The sequence below is a fragment of the Lygodium microphyllum genome, chromosome 4 (genome assembly GCF_053477565.2).
Source record: "Lygodium microphyllum isolate KBCC chromosome 4, Lygodium_microphyllum_v1.1.10, whole genome shotgun sequence".
Classification (NCBI taxonomy): domain Eukaryota; kingdom Viridiplantae; phylum Streptophyta; class Polypodiopsida; order Schizaeales; family Lygodiaceae; genus Lygodium; species Lygodium microphyllum.
The window spans coordinates 104,818,195-104,827,765 of record NC_141138.1 but is presented as its reverse complement, the minus strand read 5'-3'; the positions used below and the strand labels follow the sequence as shown (position 1 = coordinate 104,827,765).

At 43.7% G+C, this 9,571-nt stretch overlaps 1 protein-coding gene and 1 pseudogene across 9 annotated transcripts in view; both read left to right on the top strand.

The window, feature by feature from the left end:
• LOC148037426 (putative folate-biopterin transporter 5) overlaps window positions 1-9,571 on the top strand; it is a 69,179-nt gene that overhangs the window by 42,399 nt on the left and 17,209 nt on the right. The gene's annotated exons all lie outside the window — the stretch shown is intronic.
• On the top strand, window positions 4,940-7,368 carry LOC148037427 (uncharacterized; annotated as a pseudogene). Its single transcript, XR_015690648.1, has 3 exons — window positions 4,940-6,194; window positions 6,294-6,609; window positions 6,715-7,368. The product of XR_015690648.1 is annotated as an uncharacterized LOC148037427 (transcript).

The following is a 9,571-nucleotide window of genomic DNA, read 5'->3' as shown; positions in this document are numbered from 1 at the left end:
AAAGCAACATTACACCTGCCTCCCGTGTGCCTACTCTCCTCGATGATATCTTGAAGTGTGAGAATATGATCAAGAGTGAAGTAGCCCCTCCTAAATCCTACCTATCGAGATGCCCAATGTTGGTGCTCCTTTGCCTATTTGCTCAGCCCATGCTCTAGTATCAATCCATCAAGCTTGGCTAGCACGTGGCCAACCATGACCGTCCTATAGTTTGTAGGAACCATGGGGTACTTTAGTATTAGGTGACCGATTAGTAGGGAAGCCTTCACACAAGGCCCTATTGAATAGGTGGGCTAGAAGGGGCGCAAGGATATATTTGGCATGTGATAGTGAAAGATCGAGCGTATTTGGTTGTGTGTGTAGGTTCCTTGTGCTTCGTCTTGCTGGAGACGAAGACAAGTTTCCCTATACTCCTCGTCATACGAGCTATTCTATGGAACATTCTTACTTGAAGGGGTGAAATGTGTGCGTGTGTAGAGAAAATACATGGCAACGATGTGAAGTGCTTTAGTAAGTTGTGTTGTAAAATCCTCTAGGGGTATGTGGGGATCCATCTCAGATAATTGCTTGCGAGTCACCTAACGGCTGACGAGAGCAATTGATGGGAGCTGTAGCTTGAATTAGGCGGCAAGTCGCAGGTGAGCAAAAAGTGTCGCAGGGCGTGCAACAGTTTGTGACAGATGATAGCTGTGCGATGAGGCTCAGGCGAGTGGACAGTCGAGAGGCATGTTACAATCGACTACTGCGTAACGGGCAACAGGGGCAGCAATCAGCGCGTTGCACAGTGACCAAGCGACAATTGACGAAGAACAGCGGGCAACGGACAGCACGTAACAGGGCAGCAGTCGCACGACAGTGGTCCGTGGAGGTAGGCCCAGGCGACGTCCCGTCAGCGACTTGCACGGGGTCAACGGACCCCATCACGTTTCTATTTTTCATTTTTAAAAAAAAAAGAAAAAATCAAATTCAACCCCTTTCTTGACGGGGTTTCGCGCGCACAAGCACAAAATCTCAAATCTGTGCAAAATTGGCCCAGAAATTTGGGGCTTTTCCCAAATTTGGGGATCTCAACACAGAATTGGACAATTTGACTTAGAAATTGCAGCTAGATCTCATCAGGCACTTTGACTTGCTCCCTCGGGAGGATTTGTATTCCTGGCATTTGGCAATTGCCTCTGGGTCCTTGCCATGATTGGTGTAACTTTTTAGTACCCTAGTCCGGGGATTTCCCACACGTTGGCCTATGGCCCTCGTGCCTCTTGTACTCGTGTAATCATGTAATCTTGTACTTTCTTCGTAATTAATACAATTACCTTTTACGAAAAAAAAGAAATTGCAAAGTCGATGCACATTTGCCCGGGAAATTTGGGGCCTTTTCACATTTTAGTGAAATTCTTTCAATTTCACTGAAATTAGTGCACGCAATGCTTGGAAAATTTGGAGATTTGTCCAGATTTGGTGCAAGCAAGATGCGACAGTGATATCTGTCTCAGAAATTGCAGGAATTTGTGACATTTTGTCCCCAACATTTTAATGTACATGCTCAAATTGGGCTGAAATTAACCCAATTTCTTGACATTGAGGCACATTGGACCCCATGCAATTTGGGGCTTTTGCAGTTTGGGCAAAATTTGTGCAGCATTTGGTCATTTTATGTACATGCAAGTTGAATTCCGCGCAATTTGGACATCAACACTTGGCAAAATTTGGGGGTTTTGCTGAAATTGCTCTATTTTGGCAAAATTGGCCTGTCCTATGCATGACAGAGGAAATGGAGATGTGTTTGATGCTTTGAGCACAAATTTTTGGGGCCTTTGACCGTTCATGTCAAATTTTATGCCCGTGGGTACATGTACAACAGAAATTGCAGCTGAAATTTTGGGATTCCTCATGTAATGTGATGCACATGCCCTTGGAACAGCTGTAATCAGTTGGATAATGTTGTAGCACATGGTTTGGTGCTTCTGAAAATTTAATTACAGATCTGAAATCTGTGCTTCTACGTGGTCATTTATTGCTAATTGGTACTTGTTTGTACCTTGGTCACTTGGGTGACAGTTTGGGCCTGCATTTGCTGGTTTTTTTGTCACATTTGGGCTAAAAATCATGGCTGGCAGCAATGACAGCAGTAATCTGATGCACATAAAGAAGCTTGAAGGCACACATAACTTTGCAGTTTGGCAAAAGCAGTGCTACAATATCGTGTTACAAAAGAAGCAAGCAAAGCCGATCAAAACCAAAGGGGCAAAGCCCGCAGACATGGATCAGGATGACTGGGATGAGTTAAATGAGCTTGCACGCTTAACCATAGAGTTATCGATTTCTGATGCCTTGCTCTTCAACATTGAAGGTTTGGATTCTATGTATGCTATATGGACTAGATTGGAAGAACTGTATGCACAAAAGAGTGCTGCAAGCAAAGTGTATTGGCTGAAAAAGCTTATGGATTTGCGTATGAAAGAGGGTACAGTAATATCTACTCACTTGAGTGAGTTTAACTCCATTTTTAGCCAGCTGGTTGCCTTGAAGTTCATGATTGATGAGGAATTTAAGGTTATTTTCTTGCTTTGCACTCTACCAGAGAGATGAGATACATTTAGGGCTGTTATGAGCTATTCTAATATAATCCTTTTGTATACTGATGTAGAGAGTGCTCTACTTATGGAAGAGATGAATTGGCAGAACAATGCATCTAGTAAGTATTCCAGTGCTTTGCATACTAGGGGTAGATCACAGCAAAAGGGCAAATATGATGGCAAGGGACGCAGTAAATCATGTAGCAAAGATGTTGAATGCCATCATTGTGGCAAGAAGGGTCACTTTAAACGTGACTGCTACAAATGGAAGAAAGAGAAAGGAAAAGGCAAGAAGACAGATGATAGCAAGGAAGAGAAAAAGGACAGTTAGCCTAAGAAGAGCAGTGTAAAAATTGAAGAGGTGAATGTAGTCACTCATGACAATGACAGTGGGAGTGATGTACTCTTTCTCTCTTCATACTTTGGTGCACATGCTTTACTTGCAAATACAGATGATTACATGCATACCTCGATTCTTGATTCAGGTGCTTCCTTTTATGTCACCCCTCATCGTGAGTGGTTTTCTGCCTATACAGGGGGTCGACATGGTGTTGTTCATCTTGGGGACAACTATGCACGTGAGATTGCAGGTATTGGCAGTGTGCAGTTATAGTTTCAGCATGGCTCTGTCTTTACACTTCAGCATGTACAGCATGTACCTCAACTCAAGAAGAGCTTAATTAGCACAGGGCAACTAGATGATGATGGTTTTCATACCACCTTTGGTGATGGAAAATGGAAGATCTGTAAGGGATCAAGAGTGATTGCTAGAGATTGCAAGAGTGATACTTTGTATCCACTTCATGTATCTAGTGTGTGTGACCATATTGTTGCTGTGATCGAGCAGCCAAGCGTTTCTTTGTGGCACGGCTGGTTGGGACACATGAGTCAAACATGAATGAAAGTGCTTTCTCGTTTGGGTCACTTGCCTTGTTTTCGTCATGCTGATTTTGAGCATTGTGATCATTGCATTTATGGCAAACATGTACAGACATCTCACAAAAAGTCTCTTTCTTTGAAATCTTCGCCTCTAGAGTTAGTACATTTGGATGTATGTTAAATGGCAGGATTATCTTTAGGGGAAAATAAGTATTTTGTCACCTTTGTCGATGATGCTACACACAAGGTATGGGTTTATCCCATTTGTAGCAAGGATGAAGTGCTTGATAAGTTTTAAAATTTCTTGGCATTAACTGAAAATCAAACAGATAAGACACTTAAGTGTCTTCGCTCTGACAATGGTGGGGAATAGCCTTTTAGGCATTTTGTGATAGCAAAGGGATAAAGAGGGAGCTCACTGTCCCTCATAATCCACTCCAAAATGGAGTTGCAGAGAGCGTATGAATCGGACCATACAGGATAAGGTCCGTACGATGCTGGATTACCTCATGGTTTTTGGGCAGAGACTGTTATGAGAGCCATTCACTTGATTAATCGGTCACCAAGCAAGTCTTTGGAGGGGAGAGTTCCCTAAGAAGCGTGGTTGGGCAAGCCACCTTCATATGCTCATTTGAAAGTGTTTGGCTGCGAGGCTTTTGTGCACATTCGTAAAGAAAAACGCTGCAAACTTAAGCCAAAGTCTTATAAATATATTTTCCTAGGATATGGTGACGAGCATAGTTGCATGAAACGCCGTTTTTGGCCGTCAGAAACGGCGTACTGTTTCTGCTACGTAGAAATGTTTGTTTCTGACACCCCCTCCCCTTTTTTTAAAACTTTTAAATGCATTCTTTGCAGGCCTTGTTAGGCAATTTTGCCCTACGTTTTTGAGCCCCCACGTGAAAAAACGAGAGCCTTGATTTGAAAATTGCTACAGCCTGCGCACGCTCATTTCTCGAATGCTGCCGGCAGCCATAGGCTCTGCACACACCTGCGTTTTGGCCTGCTTTCTCTCTCTCTCTCACGAGTCCCTCTCAAGCTCTAGCCTCTCTCTCTCTCTCTCTCTCTCTCTCTCTCTCTCTCTCTCTAGACTCTCACACACACACACAGTGCACACTTACAATCGTGGGCGCTGGAGTCTGGGTCTTGGCACTTGCAAGTTGCTCTCTCTCTCTCTCTCTCTCTCTCTCTCTCTCTCTCTCTCTCTCTCTCTCTCTCTCTCTCTCTCTCTCTCACACACACACACACACACACACACATGCGGGCGCGACGCAACAAACTCAAGATTCAGGTGGGATTCGGGAATAATGAACATGCCAAAGGATCAAGCATGGAGTCATGTCACAGTGCTTCAAGCTTACGGAGGTGGTGGTGGTTGCAAGCGGTGGCAATGCAATTATTGCGGCATTCAAAGAGGAGGGGCAGCCACAATGATCAAAGATCATCTTGCCCATGTGCCCAATAAAGACATTGGTCCATGTGAACATGTGCCTGCTGATGTTAAGGCTTCCACGGAGCATTGGAGGCTCAGCCGCTTAGCTCTTACAAGTGCATCTAGTACAGGAGAGGGAAACCATGGAGATGATGAAATTTCAGCAACATGAGGTCCTATAAAGAGGAGTAGAGGAGCTTCAGAGACTGACACAATGAGTGGTGCACATACATGGGGTTCTACTGATGGAGCACACGGGACACCTAAGGCAACAAAAGGTTCATTGCAAGGTGCTAGTATCAAAGCGGATATTCAAAAGCAAGCCATTGCACAGGCCACTAGAGAGCTCACTCGATTATTCATTCAGTGTGCCATTTCTTTCCATGTCTTGCGCACGCCGAGATGAAAATCACCATGAGGGCTGTCAGCCGCATTGGATGTGAGTGGAAAGGGCCATCGTATGAGGGTATTCGGACAAGAGAGCTTAAAAATGAGAAAGTCCGCATAGAGGTTCAGTTGCAGCCATTGAAGGCCACTTGGGTGAAGTATGGTTGCACGGTCTTGTGTGATGGGTGGTCTGATGTACGTAGATGAAGTGTCTATAACATTCTAGTCTCCTCTTGCAAGGGGACAATGTTCTTGAGGGCCATTGATGCTTCGTCGGCTGGCACAGTGGTCACTGGCTCATATATTTGGCAGCATATACGCAAGGCAATCATGGAGATAGGGGCAGATAATGTGGTTCAAGTAGTCACAGACAATGGGTCCAATTGTGTTTCCATGGGCTGCATGCTTGAGGCTGAGTTTCTGAAGATAAGGTGGACCCCATGTGCTTCTCATTCTTTGGACTTGCTTATGGAGGACTTGGAGAAGTTAGATTGGGTTGACAGGATTTTTTCAACAGCCAAGTCCATGGTGCATTTTGTCACAAAGCGGCCTAAGGTGCAAAGTATCTACCGTTCACACAATGAGTTAGACCTACTCAAGCCCTCAAGCACAAGGTTTGCATATACGTTTATTATTGTGGAGAGGCTTGTGCGAGTGCGCAAGGACTTGATACGCACAGTGGTGTCCCAAGAGTGGTGTGCTTTGGAGGATAGCCAAGATGCAAAAAACACATCTTTCTCACGGATGGTAATGGATCAAGGATGGTGGGAGGAGGCTGAAGCCTTAGTGAAATCAATCCAGCCCATCTATTCTGTATTGCGCATTACTGATATGGAGGGGAGCACCATGGGGCTACTCTATGAGTGCATGGATAAGATTGGAGAGGCCTTGGACAACAATACCTGGCTTTCTCGTAGAAAGTAAGTGATTTTTATGGTTTATGCAAATATGTATTATCATTTATGGTTTGCAAATTTATGTTTATCCACCATAGCTTCATTTGCCCATCTTGAATCCAGGATCGAGGAGCTTCGATGTGTATGGCAGACACAATGGAATTGGTTTCATAGACCAATCCATGCAGTTGTACATGTATTGCATCCCCTATGGCGTAGTGAGGATCAGTGTGTTGATGATGAGCTAGAGAACGGTATTCAGGAGTACTTTGAGAAGTGGGCAGACGGAGATTTGCAGATGGTCACGAGGCTTGAGGATGAGCTTCTCCTGTTTCGTAACCATAGCCTCTCCTTTGGTCGCTCGACAGCCTAGCTTCGAGAGACACAGTTGCAGCCTGTGTCTTGGTCGGAGAAATATGGGGCATCTGCACCTACCCTAGTAAGTTCTAGGCTGAGGCTCTAGCTTTCAAGTACTTAGTGTTCATACATTGCGCATTAGAAATGTTATGCAATCTGAAATTTCTTTTCTTGTGGATCGTGACAGAAATGTCTTGCTATTCGAGTTCTTTCACAGGATTGCAGCTCAGGCCCATGTGAAAGAAATTGGAGCACTTGGGCCCTCTTCCATACAAAGAAGAGGAATCATTTGAGCACAGCTCAGTTGGAGAGGCTGGTCTTTTGTCACTGCAACCTTCGCCTTCTTGAGCACCCCTCTACCTCTCCTGAACCTCGCCAGGTAAATGTTGACAAGGTAGACATAGAGAAGGTGAAAGACATACCAAATATTCCTAATGAGGAGTTTGATATCTACACCATGTTGTATGAGGAGATGTCAGCTCCTACCCATCGCACACAAGCTTCACGGAGGGCCACTTCGCGATGGGATGGCACCAGCACTTCAGCAGTTGCAGCCTCACCCTCTTCTACTAGCTCTCATTCTGAGTTAGATTCTACTTCTTCTAGTACATCTGCTAGTAATGCAGAGGCCGAGGATCAGGATAATGAGTAGTCACTCCAGAGTCTGGATTCCAGACATGTTTCAGACATTTCAGCTATTTATGATTGTATCAAGGCTTGAGCCTTAACTCTTTATCTTTTTGGTATTTTGCTTTGATGATCCACTATCCAAGCATGATTGCACATGTTCACAATATCTTGTACTCTTCTTTTTGAAATGATATAGACATACATGGATGGTGGCAAGTGCCTGTGTATTGTGTAATCTCTCTTGAACTTTAATTTGATTAGTGTTCTCTGATAATTGATTGTTATGGACTATAGTTAAGAGTCTATGAACTTATGAAGACTCTAGAGGGCCGAGTGGCCCATGGGAGAAATCAAATGATATTCATCTTTGCTTTGGATTTGGATGGTCAATTGTATACAATGGTTAATGAAACTGTTTAGTTTGTTATATTTTACATGTTTTTCCCATTAAATTGTTTTCGCCGTTTCTTGTCGGGACCAAAACTCCGTTTCTGCTGTTTCCTGCCCGTTTTTGTTTTGCTATTTCGGAAACTCTTGGCAACTATGGTGACGAGGGTGAAATGGGATATAGATTGTGGGATCCCGAGAAAATGAAAGTAGTACGCAACAATGACGTTATCTTCCAGGAAGATCACATGTACAAACAGCTCGAAAAGACTGAGGAGGTCCATAGGGTTGTATTTCGGGAAGAAATACCTTTTGGACAGCAAAATGTGCCCGCTGTACAGCAGCAAATACCTGCTGTAAATGAACCTGTAAATGCAGGAAATGATGCTAGAAATGATCAGCCAGCTATTGCCCATGAAAATAAGCCATTACATGTGCAAAAACAGCCAGGACAACAAGCTGTTAATACTAATTTGCAGGCTGAAATGCCAGGACAGCATGTTGAAAATGGAAATTTGCAAGAACAGCTAGCAAACAATGACCATTGGGTTAGGAGATCATCTAGGGCTACTAGACAACCTGACAAGTTTGTTCCTGGTGCAATTAATGTGGCTGAATATGTCATGTTGACAGATTGTGGTGAACCATCTTGCTTCAAGGAAGCAATGGACAGACATGACAGCAAGAAATGGTATAAAGCGATGCTGTCAAAGATGGAATCTCTTGAAAAAAATGGCACTTGGGACTTGTTGCAGTTGCCTAAAGGGTAGAAAACCCTTACATGCAAATGGGTTTACAAGATGAAGGTCACTTTTGGTTCCTCACCAAAGTACAAAGCAAAATTGGTTGCAAAGGGGTACAAGCAGGAGCATGGAATTGACTTTGATGAGATTTTATCTCCTGTAGTCAAGATGACTACATTGAGAACCATTTTGGGCTTGGTTGCAGTTGAGGATATGAAGCTCATATAGGTGGATGTAAAGACTGTATTTTTACATGGTGATCTCCATGAAGACATATATATGCAACAGCCTGAAGGGTTTGTTGAACAAGAGTAGGAAAAAATAGTATGTAAACTCAAAAGGAGTTCGTATGGGCTGAAACAAGCACCAAGAGACTGGTATCATAAGTTTAATACGTTCATGCAGTCCCAAGGCTTTCATAGAAGTCAAGTGGATCACGGCTTGTACACCAAGAAGGCAGCAGATGGTAGCTTGATTATCTTGGTTTTGTATGTTGATGACATGCTGATTGCTGGCAGAGATACTCATGCCTTGGATTCATTGAAGCAAAGTCTTCATGGCAACTTTGACATGAAGGATCTTGGTGATGCAAATCACATTCTTGGCATGCGAATACTCAAAGATAGATCAAAAGGCTTACTCTATCTATCTCAGCAGGAGTATGTTTCCAAAGTTTTGCAGCGTTTTAATATGAAGGGGGAAAAAACAATTGGGATTCCATTGCCTCCATATGTGAAACTTAGTGCAAATGACAGCCCTACATCTGATGATGAGAAGGCTGAAATGGCCAAGATACCATATGCTTCAGCTGTTGGCAGTTTGATGTATGCTGTGGTTGCTACATGTCCTGACATTGCCTTTGCAGTAGGAGTGGTTAGCAAATATATGGCAACCCTTGGCAAGAAGCATTGGGATGCAGTGAAAGGTATTATGAGATACCTCAAAAAGGCACAAAGGAGTTGTGCATCTGCTTTGGAAAGCAGAAGGCATCTGTTGTTGACTTTATGAATGCACACTATGCTGGTCATGTGGCCTGCAGGAAGTCCACTTCTGGGCATGTGTTTACTTTAACAGGAGGAGCAGTCTCTTGGATTTCCAAGCAACAAAAGTGTGTTGCATTGTCTACTACAGAGGCAGAGTATGTGGCTGCCACTGAGGCATGCAAGGAGGCTTTATGGCTTTCACATCTAGTGGGAGAGCTTGGCATCTTAGAGTTACCTGTTCTCCATTGTGATAGTCAGAGTGCTATCATGCTAGCATGGAATCCTGTCTTTCATGCAAAGA